This window comes from Theropithecus gelada, chromosome 20 (genome assembly GCF_003255815.1).
Source record: "Theropithecus gelada isolate Dixy chromosome 20, Tgel_1.0, whole genome shotgun sequence".
NCBI classification, from domain to species: Eukaryota; Metazoa; Chordata; class Mammalia; order Primates; family Cercopithecidae; genus Theropithecus; species Theropithecus gelada.
In genome coordinates this window covers 12,424,591-12,446,955 of record NC_037688.1, presented here as the reverse complement: position 1 = coordinate 12,446,955, position 22,365 = coordinate 12,424,591, and positions in this window count along the sequence as shown.

Genomic DNA, 22,365 nt, shown 5'->3' with positions numbered 1-22,365 from the left:
TTGCTGCACCAACCATCACATCTGTGTTTCAGGAAAGAAAGAAACAAGAGGAAGGGGAGAGGTCAAAAAGGCCCCCATCAGCTGAGTCAATAAACTTTTTAAGGCACTTTCTTAGAAACCTCAGTCAACAATGTCCTCTTATTTCTAGAACTTAGTTATGAGATCACTCGTATAGGCAAGGGAGGCTGGGAAATGGAGTTTTTGATTGGCTGCCATATTGGCTCTCCCCTCAATCAGGGTTCTATGGAAAAGAAGAAGAGATGATGGAATAATGAGTTGGCAACTATCAGAGTTTGTCTTAGCAACTTTGCTTTCTTTGATGTTTCTCAGTTTCCACATTTACATTAACAGTTCTTCCACAGGTATGTGCTACACTGTTTCCCTGCTTTGAAAATTATCCATTTTTGTGATTTTACTTGTTTATTCATTTAACTCATGTCTTTTGAGAACCAGCTGTATGCCAGCACTGGAAATATGGCACTCAGCAAAACAAAAGAAAAACCCTTTCTCTCACGGAGCTTCATTTCAGTAGAAGGCAAATGATAAGAAGAAAATAAATTAAATTAGATAGCATACTTGATGGCCACAAGTGCTCAGGCCAAGAAAATAAAGTGGAGAAGTAGAATGTTCATGATGCTTTGGGGAGGTGGTTTTTGAAATTTTAGATAAAGGGCCAAAGAAGATCTCATTGAGAAGGTGACTTTTGGAATCCAGGCAGAAGGAATTAGGGGAGCTAAGTTCAGGAAAAGCATTCCCAGGAGAGGAAAGTTCAAGTGCAAAGGCCCTGTGGTAGCAACACCCATGGTGTGTCTGAAAAACAGTGGGGAGGCTGGTGTGCTTAAAGCAGAGGGCAGGAAGGAGCAGTGGGAGATGAGGCCGGAGGGAAAGCCAGAGCTGATCACGCAGGCCTTGGAGACCACAGGAGAAATATCTGCTTTCTTTCTTTTGCTTGTCTTCCCAGCTGGATTTTGTATCAAGCTTTTGATAAAGCTTTTGCATTAAGTTTTATTTCATGTTATGAAATAGCAGGTTTCTCTTCTGATGGCCAGCACTGGATAAACCTTTCTTGCTTCTATATTGTCAGTGTTAGGCTTATCTTAATAGCATTATAATCATGACTTTAGCTATTATACCCAATTACACACACACACACACACACACACACACACAATTTACAAATGCTTATTTTTAATTTTTTTTTAAAAATAGCATCACTACCCACCAGCTGGCTGTACTGTGCAGGTTTTTTCATTCTCAACTCTTTGTAGAAAGTTGAGTGATATGGCCTGCTGTCATTAACATGAATGAGTGAGATGATGGTGATGTGTTAGAAACATATTAAATATGAAGACATCTTCAACAAAATCCTGAAGGTGATCCTTATACAAAGGGATTCCTACCGGTGGGTTTAGAGATAGGAACCAACCCAGAGTCAGATGGAATTACTTAGAGGTAGTTAGGGAAAGAATTCAAAGTGCAAGCTGGAACACAAACCTGGATTAAACCTCACAAATGTGAAGGAACTTTCATTATGAAGTTTGTTTCTGACTTTTTTTCTTCTCTCCAAATCCCAGCCCTAAACTGTATGTCTCAGATGAATAGGGAGCAAGTGTAATTAACTGAATAGAGCAGTAAAAGGAGAATTATGGGATATGGAAAGCATTTAAATATGATTCATGGGTTTGGAGAGATTGTAAGCTTGTGATAGATGCTCGGAAGAGGCCGTTCGAGAGATTGTACTGAAGGCTCAATTGGGAAATGACTAAAGCATGCACCAGAATCTTGGCAGTTCACATAATTAAAAGACTAAATATTTTATAAAGATAATGCAAGTAAGATTTTACCAGCACCAGACTCTGTGCCATAAGTGATTAAACGCAAACCAAAAATGCACACACGCTTTCTCTCTGGGAGGCAGGATGTCTGCTTCTTCCTTCTGGAAGCCTGGAGGGTTGAGCAATGTCCTTACCTGATCACTGAATAGATCACTAGTGTCAGCAATTAGAAAGCAAGTGTTAATCAGGTCCTTGACTATGTGGTGGATGGAGGCAGGACAAGAGCTGGCATCAAAAAGAGAAATAAATGCCCAAATCTTTCCAATCACTTACGTTCTGGCACCCCAGAATGTCAACAGGGACTGTATCAACAATACAAAAATAAACCATACACCTTCTTCAAGAAGCCAGAAAGAAGATAATATTTTTATTATCTTGGGGGAGGTCAAGATTTGTGAGACAGGAGACAAAAAGAACTAATAAGAAAAGAGAATATATTGATAAAATGAACTTCATCAAGATTAAAAAATCTTCTCATTGAAAGAAACTGTTGTGAAAATTAAAAAGCTAAACAGAGATGGGGAGAAAATATTTACAAAGTGTACATTTATATCCACAATATATAAAGAACACCTGTAAATCAATAATAAAAATACAAACAACCCTATTTTTTTAATGGGCAAAATAATACCAAAAAATAGCCAAAAGATTTGAGCTGGAACTTCATAGAAGGCATATGAATGCCCAGTAAGAATATGGAAAGGTGCTTGATACTATTATTCATCAGCAAAATACAAATTAAAACCACAATGAGATTGCACGAACACCCACCAGAATGGCTAAACTGAGAAAGTGTTGGAGAGCTGTTGTTATTGCCATCCTCATCCTCCACCTCCAGCTAGTGGCCGTGTCTCAGCTGTTGTGCCCCCTTTATGTCTCTTTATTTTGTGCCCCACCCTTAGCTTTTTGACAACTCTTTCACCTTGCAACAACTTCCTCACCCATCTCCCTGATTCCAGTTCTTCTCTTTCCGTTCTTCTTCACTCTGTTGCAAAGCCGCCCAAATCCTTCCCTGTTTCACCTTACCTGGGAGTTACCCAAGCCTGCCAAGCAGAGAATCCCTGACTCTCCAAAATCTCCACCCTTCTGGCCTCACTTTAGGAACCCACTCCGTCCCAGCCTTGACAAATTACAGACTCCCAAACACACGGATTCTGCATCTGTTAGTTAATTTGTTTGTTTTACTGGAGCTCCTCCCAGCCCATCCCTGCTGCCCTCAGGATAAACACCATACTCTTTGCTAAAATCTTCAAGATTGTGCCTGGCTCCACCTCTTCATGTGTCCACTCATTCATTCCTCCTCTGTAGCCACAGGAGGGGCCATGCTCCCTCCTGCCATGGGGACTTTGCACATGCTATTCCCTTCACTTACAACACTCAATTCCTTTCTTCATCTAATGAACTCCTACTCAGGCTTCTGATCTCTGCCCAGTTATCAATCAGGGAAGCTGTCCTTGCTCTTCTGACCCCTGCCCTCGTCTGGACTGATCAGAGCCTATTATCCTCATAGCACCATGAACTTTGCCTTTGCAGTGTTTATCACAGCAGTAATGTTACATTTGCTTATTTTGTAAACCTCTCTACTATAGGCAGGGGCAGCATCTGTTTCCCACCATTCTACCCAGAGCTTCCAGCAGGGCCCAGTTCCCAGTGGGAGCTACATAAGCATTTGTGAAGGAGCAGGAGGGATTGGTTATGTGTTCTGACTCTGGAGCCAGAGTGCCTTGCTCCAGATCCCAGCTCTGCCACTTACTAGCTGTGTGACCTTCAGCAAGTTACTTGACCTCTCAGTGCTGGCTAGGACTCGAGTGTGGGAATACGACAAGGGTGCAGAATATAAGGAGGCACTCACTCTAGGGCTGTACCCTTATCCTGGCCTTGTCTCTGTGCCTCAGTTTCCTCATCTAGGACAATAGCTGTGCATGCCTCACGGACTTGTAAAGATGAAAGGATGTCATGGATGTTGTATTTGTCCATTTCACATTGCTCATAAAGACATACTCAAGACCGGGCAATTTACAAAAGAAAGAGGTTGAATGGACTCACAGTTCCACATGGCTGGGGAGGCCTCACAATCATGGCGGAAGGTGAAAGGCACGTCTCACATGGCAGCAGACAAGAGAAGAGAACTTTATGGAGGGAAACTCCCATTTATAGAACCATCAGATCTCATAAGACTTATTCACCATCAAGAGAATAGCATGGGAAAGACCCGCCCCCCACCCCCCCCCCGCCATGATTCAATTACCTCCCACAAGATTCCTCCTCTAGCACATGGACCAGCTCCTGGCAGAGGGAAATGCTGTGTGAGCCTGTGCCATCCTCATTTGTCAAGTGTCCCAAGGACCAGTGCATACCTTTTCTGCCACCACTTCCTTCCTCCCAACTCGGGCCTATCTCTCTCTCTCTCAGGACCCCACTGTCACTGTCCTCTTCTGAACAATAGCACTATTATTAGTACCTTAGTGAATTGTTCTCATAGTTTACACATCTGTCATCCTCTAGACGAGACAAGAGCTCTTTGAGGACATCCGAATCTAAATAGCTTCTCCAGGGTAGAGGGTGTCTTCCCAGACAACTGGTTGAAGGAATATCTACTTGTTTCTCTTATTGAAGGCCAGGTCCAAAAGCCCCTCTATGAAGCTGCCGGAGTGCGTGTAATGCTGTCTCCTTGTTTAAACTTCAGGATGTGAAGCCGGTGTCAGGGAGAGGTGGGAGAGGAGGTGCAGATCCAAGCAGCACTCAGACCTGCATTCAGGAAACCCCGGTTCACTGGCAAAAGAGAAGGACAAAAATGCCTGGGAAATTCACGTCTTTAGAAGAGGCATTTCTTCTTCAATTGTACCCCTGGGAAGTTTATACATGTAAGTGGTGAATAAGTCCATCTAGATAACTAACTTTTGTTTTTGGGGTAGATTTGACGATCTAGAAAATGTTGTACATGATCATCCCCCTGCTATCTCATTGGTAAACAACCTCTTTTCCTTTTTCTTTTTCTGTTTGTCACTCCTGGTCTGTGTCCTGTTCCCTGCGATCCATGCCTGTACATGGGGAGCACTGAAGGGTCCCCGTCTCCCTTTCCTTGGCCAGTCCTGGGGAGGAACCAGAATCATGGGTTCTGTCCCTTCCTCACCCAGTCACTTTCACACTCAAGCTCCAGACTTCTCACAGACCCATGTGGTTGGTCATGAGGGGCCCACAGTCAGGGAAAACAGATTTTCCAAGCCTGGGGATACATGCCCAGACTCCTGCCCCACGAACGGCCCATCATCTTTAGAACCAGAGAACAGTGTGTGTCTTTGTTAGGGGGAGAATAAATCCATCAGAAGACCCAGCGCTGGGGACTGATGGCAGGGTGACTCATGCCCAAATGCTGTTGATTTCAAGCCTTGTGGGAAACTGTGAAACTGAAACATGCTCTCACACAGTTGGACTCTGGTTTTTCTCCTACTGCCACTCCTCCACCTCTTTTCTCTACAATAGGAGGAACTGAGGATAAGGGACACCCCAGTCTTCTCCCTGCGTATATGAAAGAAATGGCTGCAAAAGGGCTATAATTCTACAAGCAAACCTGGGCCTGATGTAGTGTGTGTTCCCACCCTACTCTCTGTTCAGCTGTAAACACTGATCACTCCCGACCTCTTAATCTGTGTCATTCCATCTGGCATCGGCAAGGGGAGAAAGTAAAGCAATCTAGAACATTATCAGTCACCTGGAGTCTACTTCAGAACAGTCTAGAATGACATCAAATGGTACGTTGAATACTGTAGAGTGTACTGCTTCTAGTTAAGTCACAAAGGCTTCTGTTGCAATTATGATTTTATTCAAATCAATACTTAGGACTCCTGGAAATAGAGACGGAGAGGCAGTAAGCCAACACCTAGCATGCCATGCGGAGCACCTTTCCAATAAATATGCAAGAGTGTCTCCGCCGTGGAATCTATTGCTCCCGTGAAGTCAGCATAAATATGTGAGGGGCTTAACAACGCCCGCTGCATGTATATTGGCAATTTGTCAGCGTGCTAGCAATAGGAAGCAAATTTGAAAGTGCCTGGTGTTTGGCTGGCATCGTTTTTCAGAATACACATTCAGGAAATTGCTAAATCTGGTTAATTCTTTGGAACTAAAATTGCACACGTTTCCCTGAATGAACCACAAGAGGTTTTGGAAACTTCCTCTCCACCTTTCTCCAGTTCTACCACCAATCTTGGGGTTCCCCACACTCTCAGCTTTCTCTCCAAGGTCTAGCGTAGTTTGGTGGTTAGTTTTTGTTTCTTTCATTTAATCACCCATCTGACAATCCTCTCAATTTTCCTTCAGGGTTAACTAACTCTCATATCAAAGTCAAAGTAGTTTGGGTGGTGTTGGCTCCATTCCCACCTGCATTTTGATTGGGCCAATCAGATAATCATATCCTTCTGGCCACAATGATTGGTTCAGAGATAAACACGTGACTCAATTTGGGCCAATGAGAGTCAAGCATAGGGATTTTGTTTACGCTCATGAGGAAGAGAAGCACTCTATTTCTGTGGCACATGGAGCTAGGCAGAGTGAGTCTAGAGCTACCAGGGGTGACTACAGAGAAAGTCTGTCTGAGAATAAAGCCAACATAGTGAAGCAGAATCCAGAGATGGTGAGAAACCAAGTCCTGATGATGATGTTAAAGCCCTTGGATCAAGCCATGCCTGAAGGCAGATACCTTAATTTTTTTGTTTATAAGAATACATTTTAAAATAACTATTTTTGCTAAGCAGTTAGAGTTGTGTTTTCTGTCACTCACAATCAATAAACTCCTGACTGATACGCCCTAAATCCCAAGAACCTATACACACTCTGTATTTTCTCCAGTGTCCATGTTAGAGAGATTAGTGAATCTAAAGGCTCTTCAAGTAACAATAAGTCATTATTTTAAAAGGAGAATGGGATTCTGGTGCAGGCAGGGAGGACTGGACCTGTGATCAGAGTCCTAGAGTTGGTGTCACTCAGCTGTGGCTTCCCTAGCATCTTACCCATTGCTCTGATCCATGTAGTAGCGAAGTGCCATGCTTCCTCCCTAGATCCTGGACTCAGTCATCTGTGAGTTCCACTACTTAGGGCACTGCCTGGCACCGAGGAGATGCTTGATGTGTGGCTTTGAGGAAAGCTCTTAGCTTTCCTGGGCCTCTGTCCACTCATCGGTAAAATGAGCCTCTCCGCGGAGATGTTTACTAAGCTTCTTCTCACGGCAAGGGCTCCCGCAGTATTCTGCAGACAGAATAACACATGGGCAGCCCTGTGGCAACTCAGGAAGAAACCAATGTGGCGCAACTAATAAAACTACCTTCTGTTAATGCAGCTTAGTTTGAGCTGAAACTGAAATCCAGAATTTTAATTCTACTCCAGCACCATATCCACTTACCTATGTGAGAAAGGAAGCCTTGCTTTTACCAACACTTTATTGAATTCCTTTTAGTAAGGACACTGCTCCTTGGCTTCCTGTCCCTGATCTATTGTATGTGTCCATGAGTTTGTGTTATTTCTGCAAGGATGGGCGCTGGGGTGAGGGGAAGGCTCACTCTGAAATGCTATATGTTGTTGAAATGTCTTAGTTCTCTCAGCCACAGAGCAGCACAGAAACTCCTGTGCCGCCTATGCGCATGTCTGGAGCAAAATGAGTGTTTGAGTCTGATGTTAGGGTTATGATCATAATCACAGCAAATAACCACTTTGTATCTTGTGTTTCAGCTCTAGCTATCAGGTTTCCTTTTACCCTCTAATGGCACCTTGCCAGCACGCCAGGTTCAAAATGGCACCATGCAATGCTGTAAGGTTGCATCTCCGCTTTTGTAACAGATGTGACACTTGTCAAATAACATGCACGGCCCTTCAGTATCTCCCAGTGACTTCAGCCTGAGAGGACAGGTTAAGAGATGATCACTCTTGGAAGGGAGATATTTTGTCTGCTAAATGGTTTTCGCTGAAACAATCAAAGCTGGCAGGGATGAAGCAAGAAAAGTGCTGGAGTTTATATTCAATCTAGCTTGGGTTATAACTACATGTAGGCGAAAATGCAGTTCTAAAGATGACTATGAGGGCATCTATTTTAATGCATAAAAGAACAGTGTGCTGTGCAGCTGGCAGAGTCGGGCCACATTGAGCTTAGGACCAAAGGACATCAGTTCTTTCCATGTGTCTGTATTCAGTACTTACCCTTGAATCTTTGTATCCCAAGTGTGGTGGATGTCATCTTCCCAATTAAGAGGTGAGTTCCATGAAGGCTGAGAATTTCAGCCTTTTTGTTAATTGTCATTTCTCTGGTGTCTAGCGCAGTGGCTGGTACAGAGTAGATGCCTATAGATTTTTGTCACCCAATGGACAGGCACAAGATGCCATTGGGTGCTTACAACATTGGAAAGGGAAAAGATGTAATGCACAAGAACTGATTATGAACACCTCGATAAAAAGTATAATCTCCCTGCAATTACAGCCTTGGTTTTAAGTGTCGTTTCCAAAACTTTAAACTGCCATCATTCATACAGGACAAGCTCATGCTCTTAAGCAACACAACAATGAAATGATTATCCTGACCCTTCTGATCACACTCCACAATCTGGTGGCCCACAGCTGGGTTTTTGCAGCTCACACGTGTTAATTTGGACATTTAAAATATAATTAAATTAGTTACCAACATTTAAAAACTGGGAGATTTTATAAAATATGAATTTCTGGCTTTCCCTCAATAATTGAAAGGCATCCATTTTCCTGTAGGGCAACAGTTGACTGGAGCTGAGAAGCTGATGTCCCCATGAGACGAGGCATGTGTGCCCCAATTTGCTCCAGTCCTTAATTGACTCATTTTACTTACTCTTACGACCCACCCGCCCCTGAAGACTTTCAAGCTTTCTGCTGGGAGATCTAGGGTGTCATGTAAGGAGAAGAGGTCTGTTAAGTTCTGTCCATGTGAGTTTTGGGTCTACAACAGTGTAGAAAAATGTATCCTTAAGGACTTTGATCATTTTTTTTTGAGGATAAAGAAAACCAGCATGATTTCAGGTATGTGTGACGTTAAATGTTCACATCAGTAAGAGCAAGCTTGAAAACTTTCATAAGGATCTATGACACAAAAATCAGAGGGCAGACATTCCTCAGAGCATCTTGAGGTCACAGCCAATGTTAACTTCCAGAGGGTTTTTGTAATGGCAAAGAAGCTGATTTGTTTCAGAAACAGATGCCTTCTAAAATTTTGATTTGAATGTATTTTTTAAAATATGTTTAATGCCATTTTTATTATTTTGGGATGAGAATTGGACCTTGCCAGCTGTGGTTGTACCTGTCATGTTTTTTTCCCCCACTCTCAACACTGTCACCACTGTCAGTGACAGATGATCCACCATGTGGGACTCAGTGTCAGGTTGCAGAGTTCAAATGTGTTGCAGAATTCACCAGAACTTTGAGACTGGAGTGGGTCAGAGTTTTAGGAAGAGGCTTCAAGGAGCAAGAAAGCTAGATTCTGAATTGCCAGAATTGCATGAGCGGGGAGGACAATAGGGACAAGAGAGAGGAGTTGGCATTGGCACTGAACCTGACAGGCATTTGGAAAACCTGCTTTCTAAGCGTTAGAGGCTGAAACCCTGGAATCAGACTGTCTGCATTCAAATCCCACTTTGCCTCTTACTGTGTTACCTTGGACAGGTTACTTACCTTTGCCGAGCATCAATTTCCTTATGTGAAAGACTGTTCCTACCCTGTAGGTTATTGTGAAAATTTGATGAATCTAAATGCATGCACTACACAAAAAAGAGTTCATGGAACACCATAGTGCTCTATAAGTGCTTGCTGCCATCACAGGGCAGGACTGTGGGTAGACGTGGAGGGCAGATTTGTCCTGGGAGCAGCTGGAGAATGAAGCTTCGTACAGTTGTCTAGAACTCTGGGATCCGGTCCTCCCTCTGAGCTGCAGGTGAAACCTTGATACAGTTTTGTTGCCACAGAGGGTCTGTCACTTTCTGGAAGAAAAGGACTTAATCTTAGGGTCTTTTGTACCTACTACAAGGTAAATAAAATACTTGGCACATACACCTTACCAAATATTTGCTACTTGGTTTGATTTAAAGACTCCATTCCTACCTCAGATTGGTTAGGTAGAGTTTCTCAAGAGGATGCAGAAATCCCAATTCTTAGGCAAAACTTTCCAATTTTTTAAAAGTAAACTTTGCGTGGGTTAAATAAAACACACCTACATGCTGCATTCAGGCAGTGAGCTGCTAGTTTGGAACATCTAGGCTAGATTTTTGTAGCAGACTATGTTGGTGCCCCTCAGGCCCTGTCACTTCAGGGCCTTCAGGAAGTCTAAGCTCCTGCATCCCTTTGCCTGGGGTCTTTCTCAGGCTGCAGCACTGACTGGGCTCACATGCAGGGAAATGATGCTCTTTGGAAGCAGCCCACATTCATGAATGATGAAAGTTGGTGGACAAATACCCCAGCTCCCTCCCCTCTTGGACAGGACAGTTCCAAGAAGTGTGTGCATTCTATACTTGCTCCCAGTGTTCCCCAGCAGTGTTGAGCCCCAGTTTGATTTGCTTGATAACACTCTCTTCATTGGCTCCTTTCCTTTCCCTGTTTTACTCCTCCATTTACCATCCTGTTTTCTGGGGCCACTTCCCTACAATCTGCACGTGAATCCTCATCTTGGTGCCTACTTCTAGGGGAACCCAAAACAAAATAATTCTCTTGAACACCTGTCACTTGGAAAAACAGGGTCTTCCAGAGTTATCTAGCAGGTGGCATTGGCCAGGTGTTGCAAAATGGAATACATTTAGGCCCCAAGGATTTCTTTGGCGCCAAAATAAAGTTTCATGATTGGTCTAAGGTTTTAGACAATCCCTTGTAATTTTGGAGTGGAGGTTGGGGCGGGGGATCTTTTTGATTCTGGTGCATTCATTTGCATTTAAATTTGAAGTTAAGGCTTTTAGAAACTTTTAATTTCTATTTAATTATAAGAATTTCACTGCAGGGTATCTATCTGATTTAAAAGAATAATTAAAATTAAGTATAGCTGCGGTGATTTGCCACAGTGTATGGCTGTCCTTCAGGACGTTAAGCAATAGCAAATTATTTGTGGCTGGAGGTGCTCTATATGTAAATTCCCACAAGAACAGAATTTGGTGATAGAGAAATTTAGATTATGGAAATCACATTGCAAGTTTAAACATCAGTGCCTAATAAATGCTTTCGTCGTTACCATTACTTCTCTTAATATCCTCAATTAAATGATTTAAAATAGAACAATAGATAAGCAAGATCAATTAATTTTATAAGATGATCAAAGGAATGTGGTTCGGCATTGTAAAAGCTGTAAACGTGATAATAGTTTTATCAGACAGGAAAAATAACTTGAAGTGGCTCAAACCTTATTCGTCTATGCTCAGAGGGGCTTTATTTGTGATTAATCAAATTGTCTTTTGTAACAGGGAGAGTTTTAGGATGTAGCCCATTAATTTTAGAAAAAATAATTCAGACATTAAAATAGATGCTATTCTCAGATGGTTATATGTCAACCGTAATAAGTGATAACAACCATCAAAATATCTTGATCCTGTAACCTGTTGGAAGGAGGCTTCAGGAGGGGCCGGGGAGCTGCCAGTGGCAATAACATTGATCCTCCTGAGCACTTAGGGAGGGGGCCCTAACTCAGCTTCTGTGTCTGCGGTCTAGGCTGCAGGCCAAATGGAAGGTACAGAAACAGCCAGAGCTTCTCTGCGCAGATGAAGGATGCGCCGGTGGGAATTTGAGAGTGGCAGAGTGAAGAGAAGGATCATTTTTGAAAGGCTACATTTATCTGCAGTGTGTATTGAGGTTAAGAATGATTCAATTATTTATACCCCTCTGCCTTTCAAAAAAGGAATGAAGGTAACTTACCCCCACCTCTGCCCCACCCCTGCCCAAAAGGACGGAAACAGTAAAAGAACATAAAAAAACCCCAAAGTTGAGACATACAAGGGTGATGGGTAATGATTATGGTGGTTTGAGCTAATCCAAGGGAAAATGTTTGCAATTCAAAACAAATTTTGGCTCTGAGCTTCCTGGCAATCCAAGCAAAAAGGGAAGCATGGTGAGTTATTACCTCTTATTATCCTATTTAAAATAAAAAAGAGAAGATCTTTAATTCCTAGGAGAATTATTTTTTGCAAGAGTCAGAAAGTGAATATAATCCTAGGGGTTAAAAAAAAAATCAAGGTTGCAGAGTATGAAACACAAAAAGAGTTACTCTGTATGTTACCCTGGTTCATTTGGACCAGAAGTTTTAGGTCTGATAGGAGCAAATTATCTAGTGCGAGAAAACATCTGTCTTAGGATGTCAGTCTCAAACGCCAGAAATATCACCACAAATCTAGTTTCTTCATAGGCAATGTTATGTTGGTGTTGTGGCTAATGATTGATAAGTACCTACTTAGCAAGAATGGGGCTGAATGATCAAACATTGGCTTCACGACTTTCAGGGGCAGTCTGTGATTTTGAGAAGAGAGAATAAGATAGGCTGGGAAGTAGGGGGCGTCACTGCAACCAACAAGTGGCTTTCTGGCAGGGAGCTCTCCACAGAAGCCCATGGCTGGCTTTCCCCAGCACTGAAAGACTGAAGCTCAATTTGCTAAGTGGCTCATGAGCTGTGGCCTGCCCTGCATTAGCACAGCTCTTTGGAGCTTATTGAAAGTACTTTGGCAAGCTCTCTGCTTATCCAAGCCACCATGTTCTCTTCCTTTGCTGAAATTCCTGAGACTAATCTCTTGTGGCTTTCAGGTCTAATAGCAGAAAGGTAGGGCCGTGGGCCAACTCCCATGGGAAAATCAGCAGGGGAGAAAGCTCTTGGGCTCAGCTGTTATTTAAGATCCTTGAAAGGTAGCTGTGCCAAGGCATTTTCCTGACCAGTGTTGACCCCTTCTCCAAATCTCAAATATGATTCCCGCAAGAGCTTACCATTCTCTCCACCTTACATTACATTATTTCTGGATGTGATACAGAGAGGTTGGGTTTTGGAAACAAACTTGGATCCACATCCCCTTTTGCCACTGATTGGTGATGAGATCCTGGACAAATAACCTAATTCTGTTGAATCTCTATTTTCTCATCTGAGAAACAAGTCTCTCTGAGCTAATATTCATAAATCTTCAAGATCCTCGATGTCCGTGTATAGAAACTGTTCTCACGTTATAGTTTCATTTATAAATGGGTGATAGGCCCCATTCTAGGTGTTGAGAGTATAGAGGGAATAAAATACAATTCCTTGAAGAATTCCAAGTCTACTGTGGCATGTGCCATGATGGAAGCATGTGCTGACTGTGCCCTAGAAGGAGGGGGTCCAGCTTGACCATCTGCACAGTGGCAGGTGCTATTGATCCAATGATGGGGACTGGAATCAAAAGAGGCAGGCTCCGGCTCCCTTTTCCTAGCTTCCCAGGTCAAAGGTATTCATCTATATTTTTAGTTGCTTCATCTATAAAAGGAAGGAGGCCTGATCTAAAGGTCCTTTGGGTTCCTGCAGATGATTAGCCACGTGGAAGCTGCAAGATAGATTTGAGAAAATTACAGCACTCAGGAAAACTTGAATGTTAGGAAGGTTACCCAGTCTCCATCCACCCTGGATCTCTTCTACAAGATCCAAAGTATTTCCATGAGCTGATCCCTGTTACCCAAAACAATGTGAAGAAGAGAGACAGAGGACATGATGTATTCCTGTAAAACAGTTACTAACCTTGCACTGATGATCCATCAATATGGAGGAGACCATCCAAACCAGCCATTGTGATTTAGTTCAAGGAAGGTGAGCAGGGGAGGCATCCTGGGCTGCTTTGATGGCCGAGTGAGCTGAGTCACAGTCACTCTGTCAGCCCAGTGGGTGTGTGCTTGAGCTGAAGCACTAAACTTCATCAGCAGTGTAATTCCATTTACGCTATTACATAATTAAATTGAGACTTGAATTGTGCTTTTTAAAAGATTATGTGACCATATGTAGCTTGAACAAGCGCCAACTTTGAGAAAAGTGGTCTTTCTACAATTCCTTTCTACTGGGTTAGGACTCTGTTATTTCTTGTTTCATTCCCCCCTCTACTCCCAAATTTGACTCAAACCCAGTCAGTAGTTAATAAACTGATATAATTGCAGCTTAAATATTTTTTATTTTAAAATATGCTTTCAGTAGGCTTTCAAACAGAAATAAAACCTTGCAGAATCCAGATCATGTATCAAGCATGGCATAGCTGCACACCCACACTCTGAGAGAACAATGTACACTAACATTTCAAATGAAATTTTTTTCAAGTCAGGTTTTAAACAGAAAGTTTTAGCATCAGTACTGAGTAATTTAATTAGCAAATGGTACACTTAATTCTCAAAATAAGTCAGGTTAAAGAAAATGAGATCTTATGTCTAGCATAAAGCTACTCCTTTTTGAGAAATTATTTAACATTTGAAAGAATGCATCTCTTGTACTCAGTAATATTAGGGAACTCAATTCCGATACGGAAATCAAAACAGGAGAGAATTTTTATGGCAATGAATTTAATAAACAAAAAGATACTAATGGCTTTAAGTGAAATCCAGACATTCTTTTGAAAAGTTAATAAGAAAAATAAGCGTACTTGTAAACCTAAGAAGAATGTGACTAGTTTTTGTTTTTTTTTAATCAAAGTAAACTGTTCGACATAAAATCCAGGCTAGTCTATGCATATGCAACAACCCTTATTAAAATGCGTTAGAAAACCCAAACGCCATTAGATAATGAAACTGATCAGAGATATTTTCTAGTGCTTCAATTAATACCCTGGTGGTTAAACTGTAATGACTAAAGTCGATTGGAGTCAAATCCAGATGTGAATTGTACTTACAGACCTCAGGGTCACTGCTTAGTGGATTGGTTTTGAAATACTACCGCACTAAATTATAATAATTGTTTTGTTTGAAAGTTCTTTTCTTTTTCATTGATAACCAAAATAAGTGTTCCCCTAAGCTCAAACATGAGCATAGAGCACAGCAGGGCATTAGCACCTTCCAGTCTTACTGTGTGCCTAGCACATAGTAGGTGCTCAGTCAATATGTGCTGGGTGAACACATAAAGAGTATGTTCAGAGAATTTATCTGATCTCACCCAAAACATTGTGCTCTTTCTTTGGAGATCTTAAAGTCAGCTGGCTTGCCTTGACTGGTGTCTGCCATAAGTCAATCTTGGTTTTAATTAAAGAATCTTGAAGAACGAGTGGGCACACAATACTTTTTATTTGTGAATTTCTTAAAAAAATATATATATTCAGTTATTTAATTCTCACAACAACCCTATAATCTATTATCCCAATTTTACATAGTGACGTTAAATAACTTGAAGTTTGCAAGTCCACTATGTGGTAGAACATTTAAATGCAGTTGGCCTAGATCCTAAAGCCATTCTTTCAGCCTTGACATCAGGGGTCCACAAACGATGCCTCAAGGGAGGCCAAATCCAACCTGGGGACTACTCAGATAAAGTTTGTGTTCAAAAAAAACCTTCCATGGAAGTCAACCAGAATCCACTGACAGAAAGAACAATGTTCATAACCCAATTCAAGGCAGTGTGGGATGGTGGAAAGAGGAAAAATCTTTGAGGCCAGGCCAGGTGTAAATATTAACTCCACCAGTTAATGGTTGTACAGATGTGAGTAAGTTTTATCTCTGTTTCTAAGTCCCAATTTTCCATCTGTAAAAGTGGGCTATTTATACCTCCCATGCTGCATTGTTTTAGGGGATTAAATAAGATAATTTATGTTAAAGGCTTAATGGAGTGTCTGGCACATAGTAGCTGGTCAATAAATAAACGGTAATGAATAAACAAGGATTTTTCATTGCACCTCTTTTTGTCTATATCTGTCTACATCCATATATCTGTTATCTAATGTAGGATGTGAGAATCACTGAACTGCAGTTGTTCCAGAGCGTTCATGAGAACTGAAACATTTAGAGGAGCTGTCAACCACATCATAAAACTCTTCTTTCTAAGGGTACTGCAAAAGATTGGTAGCCTGGCCTTCTAGTCCTTGCTCTGGAGAGGGGTCTACCAGGGGACTGTGTCTTCAGCTAAGGTCAGGCAAAATAGAGCTCATTCCACGCCCCTAGATGTGACCACCTCATGTGAATATTGTCCCCATGTACTTCTGATAAAGCTCACCCTGAAATAATGTGATTTCCCCCCAACAGTGTGCTGAGGGGAACCACAGAAGGCATCTGAGAGGCTTGCATTCCTCCAACTTCTATGCTTCTTGGGAAGCGTATACCTTGGACGTTTCCAGTTGTGCTCCTGTGCCACATCCCTGGTCTCCAAGCACCAGCATCTATTAGTGGATGTAGTGCAATAGCTTCCACCAAAGCCCCTGAACAGTTCGCACACAACTCAGCAGCCAGAGGGATCCTTTAACCACATGTGTTAGATCTTGTCACTCTTGTTCAAAACCCTTCTGTAGCTCCCTATTGCTCTCTAAGCAAAAGCCAGTTCCTTACAAGGATGCATAAGACCCAACACCAACGGGGCTCCACCCCATTACTTCTCTGACGGCTTCTCTTTCTCTGCCCTTGCGCTCACTTTATTTTAGCTGCAATGGCCCTCTTGATGTCTCTTGAATGAGCTAAGCACTCTCTTACTTCAGACACTGTGCACATGCTGTTACCTCTTTGCAAAACTCTGTTCCCCTAGCTATCAACATGGCCACTCTTGGCCAGCTGCCTCCCTCTGTCCTAAGCCACTGTCACCTCACGTTTACTGCTTTTCCTTTTTCCTGCTTTGTTTTTCTCCTAAGCATTTATCTCTGTGTAACACACTATGTATTTTTACTTAATTGTCTTGTGTATGTCTGCTTCCTCTAACAAGAATCTAAGCTCCTTGAGGTCAAGGCCTTTCTGTCAGTTTTGTTTACTGCTGTATCTCTAACATTTAGAGCCCTGACTGGCACATAGCAAATGCTCAATAAATATTTATGAAGTGGGTAGATAAAATTATAGTCCTAATAACTTAGTGAAATACTCCAGGTTTCATCCTTGGAAAAGTATTTCCATGTGGAAAAACCTGTGGAGTACCAAATGTCACAAACACAGAAATCATGGGACAGTCTGAATTCCCAAGAAAATAGAAATGTCATGCTTGCTCTATGTGTGTGGCTTCATTCCAAAGAGACCCCTGTTCTCAATTCAAACTCAAATGGTGTCTTTTTGTCTCCTGACATTACCTTGTCAGGTGAGGCATCCTTTGTAAGAAACTGTCATTTGTAAGGGACTCACAGAGCCTTGGAAGTCAACAACTGCTAGATGTTTCCAGTAAATAAATGTCTTTGTGCTGGCAAAGAAACGTCATGGGACACTTCTTTCCAGTAGCTGGTGAAATGGTAATTACATTTCCCAAGTTGCATTTTTACAGAAGAAAATCACAGCAGAGGCCGGGCGCAGTGGCTCACGTCTGTAATCACAGCACTTTGGGAGGCCGAGGAGGGCGGATCACGAGGTCAGGAGATCGAGACCATCCTGGCTAACATGGTGAAACCCCGTCTCTACTAAAAATACAAAAAATTAGCCTGGCATGGTGGCGGGCGCCTGTAGTTCCAGCTACTCAGGAGGCTGAGGCAGGAGAATGGCGTGAAATGAACCCGGGAGGCGGAGCTTGCAGTGAGCTGAGATCATACCACTGCACTCTAGCCTGGGTGACAGAGCCAGATTCCGTCTCAAAAAAAAAAAAACACAACAGAAATTGAGTATCACTAGTCACTAGAGAGATGTGAAGTTCTTTGTCAAAATGATGATGATGATGATGATGTTGATAGTGGTGGTGACAGAAATGATGACAGTAATTAAAAGTTTATTGAGTGCTCACTTGAATGTTTTTCAACCCTTGTTATACCATATAAACTTTAGGATCAGCTTGTCACCTTCTGAGAAAGAGTTGTTAGAATTTTTATTGGAATTGTATTGAATTTATAGATTTATCTAAGAGTGATTGCTACATTTACGATATTGAACCTTCCTTCCAAAAACATTTTGAATTTATTTAGACATTATTTTATGACCTTCTATAAAATTTTATAATTTTCATTGTAAAGGACTTAGACATGTTGGAATGTATTTAATTCTGGGTACTTAGAAATTTATGTTGCTATTATAAATGAGGGTTCTTTAAAATTACATTTTTGATACTCATATAGACATCTCACTGCTTTTATATTGCTCTTTTTGCACTTTCTTATAGTTTATTATAAGAGTTCTTTTGGATTTTCTATGTAGACAATTATATTAATAATGCACATGAGTAATGTGATGTTATTTCTGCCTTAAAATTCTTTCACTTTCCTATTTTATTTATTTTATTACACTTTCTAGAACCACCAGAACAATGATGAATAAAAATAGAAATAGAAATCATTTGTGTCTTATTACTGACTTTGAATGTAATATCTCTCAAGTTTTACCATAATATATGGTATTTGCTATGAATTTTTGGTAGATACGGTTTATCAAGGTGAGAAAATGCGTTCTACTTGCTGTATGCAATGGCTTTTGTCATGAATAAGAATTGAGTTGAACTGGAATTTTCTTTCTGCATTTATTAATTTCTTTCTGCATTTCTTTCTGCACTTATTATTCTGAATGCATTAATGCAATTCACCACACTAACAGATTAAAGAAACAAGCATAATCATAATAAATGCAGAAATAAAATTCCACTGAAAATTCAACCTAAATTCACGAGTAAGATATTTCTGTGGTTTTACTTTTGCATAGCGTCCTTGTCTTGTTTTGATGTCAGTTGGAAAACTGTCTTTTTCTGTTCTGGAATATAGATTGTATATAATTGGGGTTATCAGTTCTTTTATGATAACACTCACCTAACAAGTCATCTGGGCCTTGTGTTTCTGCAAAATGGTTTGTGACTACTGATTATATTTATTTAATGTACTACATATGTTTTCTATTTCTTCTTGAGTCAATTTTGATTATTATATGTTTCTAGAAATTTTCCATTCTGTCTGAGCTTTTACGTTTATTCATATAAAGCTGTTCATGCCTTTCTCTCATGATTTTTAAAAGTTCTGTTGCATTCATGGCTATGTTCACTTTCTGATAATATTGCTCATTGGACCTTCTCTCTTATTTTCTTAACGAATCTTGCTAGAGTTTTGTCTATTCATTTGTTCAAAGAGACAGCTTTTAATTTTGCTGATCAAACTATATTGTTTTCTATTTTATTAATTTCTGCTATTATATCTTTCCTCCTATCATCTTTAGACTTGCTCATTTCCTAAATTCTCGAGTTGGATAATTAGCTTGATAATTCTTCTATAATATGTGACTTCAGTGCTACAGTTATTTCACTTACTATCATTTTGCCTTTGTAGTACAAGTTTCAAAAACTTATCTTTTGCATTCAGTTCTAAATATTTCATTATTTTTACTATATTTTATTTCCTAACCCACTGCTGTGTAGAAGGTTTTGGTTGTTTTTATTGTTGTTTAATCTCCAAATACATGCAAAGATTGGCTTTTTATAACTTAGTTGTATTATGGTCATAGAATGTGGTCTCTATGTAGTTTACCAATTTTGCTCCCCAAACTTCTTGAAATCCACTTTTGGATTTTCTTACCTCAAGCTATCCCTTAGTAGCAAGGTTCTTTGAGTAGCAAACTCTACCTTTATTGAACAACTTTTATTTGATCCTCTTTTAAGTAATTAACTGTGTATATTTTGAATATTAGTTTCCTTCAAAACTTGAAGATAGTATTCTATTGTTTACTGGCCTTGATTGCTTCAGGCAAGCCTATTTTCATTTTAATTGCAGTTCTTTTTTCTAGGATTTTGCTTTCAGGATTTTTCCTGTCTTTGGTATTCTGTACTTTCATTACCAAATGTAGGAATATGGATTTCTTCAATTTATTCTCAATATTTAACCTGTTTCTTTTATTTGAGGACTCATGACTCTTCAGTTCTAGGAAATTCTCAGCCTCCATCTACACTTTACATATGATGTTCTCCCCCATTCTTCCTATGTTTATCTGTGAAAAACACTAGCGAACCATAAGAGAGAGCTGAGAAAATTATTCAGAATGGAGTGTGGAGGCATAGAAACATGGATGAAAGACAGATTCAGAGACACGGAGGATAGAGTCAGAATCACTCTATTCTGAGCAACTTTCTCAGATCTCTCTTATGGCTCACTAGTGCTCTCCTCAATGGTATTTAATTTGTAATTTAACTTGTCTTTTAAATTTTATATGTCAATGAGTGTATTTTTCAAAAATATGAAGTCATTAATCAGATCATTATTTATAATTCAAAAATTTAGGCCAAGCACAGTGGCTCACGCCTATAATCCCAGCACTTTGGGAGGCAGAGGGAGGCGGATCATCTGAAGTCAGAAGTTCGAGACCAGCCTGGCCAACATGATGAAATCCCTTCTCTATTAAAAATATAAATATTAGCCAGGCATGGTGGCAGGTGCCTGTAATCCCAGCTACTCGGGAGGCTGAGACAAGAGAATCACTTGAACCCAGGAAGTGGAGGTTGCAGTGAACTGAGACCATGCCACTGCCCTCCAGCCTGGGCAATAGAGTGAGACTCCGTCTCAAAAAAAATAAAATAAAAAAAGAAAAGAAAAGAAAAGAAAATTTGGAAGATGCCTAAATGTTCAAAAATTATAGTGTATCTATGTGATAGATAATTATATAGTCATTAAAATTAAAATTAGCATGAAAAAACAGTAAAACATGAAATAAAAATATATAAAATTATATATGTGCTCTTCTTGTGTAAAAGTAAAAGTGAACACATAAAAATAGTTGCATTACGGTGACTTTATTGCAGATGATCTTTTTCTTCTTCCAACTTTTCTATAATGATGTGGTATTATTTTTTGTTATTTAAAATAGTTCCTTAAAACACATTTATCTTCCCAAAAGAGCATCTGGGTAAAAACTTTGAATATGAGATCAGAATTAGCCTTTGCTTAAATATGTCTCTACTGTTGAGGATTTCTGAAAGCAGAAATTCATTTCTGGATACCGGCTGATATTTGAAATCATGTCAGCATTTTGAGTCCTTAGGTATTCTTTCTGCCCCAGAGTTGAGTTCAGAAAATTGAAATCTACATGCTTGCATGTGTCATGGCTAAGATGCCACTAAATTTGTTTCTTGTTTCTTTTTCAAACATAATTAATCATTGTGTTTTGCTTTGAATATCGTCAATTAGGAAGTGCAAACTGCTTTTCCATTCTAAGAACTGTATGTTATTTATTTATTTATTTATTTATTTATTTAGAGATGGAGTCTTGCTCTGTCACCCAGGCTGGAGTGCAATGGCATGATCCTGGCTCACTACAAACTTGACCTCCCAGGTTCAAGCGATTCTCCTGCCTCAGCCTCCCAAGTAGCTGGGACTACAGGTGCACATCACCATGCCAGGCTAATTTTTGTATTTTTAGTAGAGACGGGGTTTCACCATGTTGGCCAGGCTTGTCTCAAACTCCTGACCTCAAGTGATCCACCTGCCTCAGCCTCCCAAAGTGCTGGTATTAGAGGCATGATCCACTGCACTTGGCTGCACCTTACAAAAAAAAATTACAAAAAACTTGTTGCAAAGCATAGGCCACACTTAAGTTAATGAAGTCATTTTTTAAATAAAAGATAGTTTTACATTTTTAAGAAAACTTTTCATGGCCGTGAATTTGTTAGTTATAGTTATTTCTTGCACTGGCTAAAGTAAGGGTTTTCCTTACCTTATTTGGGGCTAGAACTTGACATTCACAAAAACTGTACATGGGCGGCTCTGAGAACATCTGCAGCATAAGCATGACCTTTGATTCGGTAAACTTCATTTCCTCCTTCCTCCTAGTGTTTCAATGGTGTTTTCTCTGCAGACTCAAAGGTGCCCCTTCCCAGTTATATGTCCTACACCAGCACTCACTCACCTTATTAAACAACAGGATCATAGGGGCACTAAAAATGGATAAAGAGAAAATCTCTCCGAAATTTCAGGAGTTTTGACCCGGTTACCTGGTCTGGGTTCTTCTTTTCAAGGTGTTCCTTTGGCTTTGTATAATTCTCTGGTCAGACCATAATCCTTAAACACTGTGATCATCATAAATGCTCTTCTGTTTCCATTTACTCTGCAGAGGTCAAAAGATGCGGCTGGTTTATGAGTTTATTCTGCCATGTATCACTACAGGCAGGTCAGCGGGCCAGCCGGATGGATGGGCAGCGCTAACCTCCTCATTTATTACTCTTGTCAACTCGGAAGGGATTTTTTTTTTTTTTTTTTTTTTTTACCTTGTGAAAGGCCCATCAGCAGTGAATCAGTGAAGTGAAGACGACAGTTGATTTGTGAATTTAGATTCTATAAAGTGACTCCGCTTTGGTGGGCTGTGTAGATAAAGCAACCCTCACGATAAGGTGATGAGTGCAATTCCACAAAACCAAATTTATTGCACATTTGAGGAAATCATCCTATTTTAAAATGCCATAAATTCTAAATTGAATATTACTTATTCCCATGAA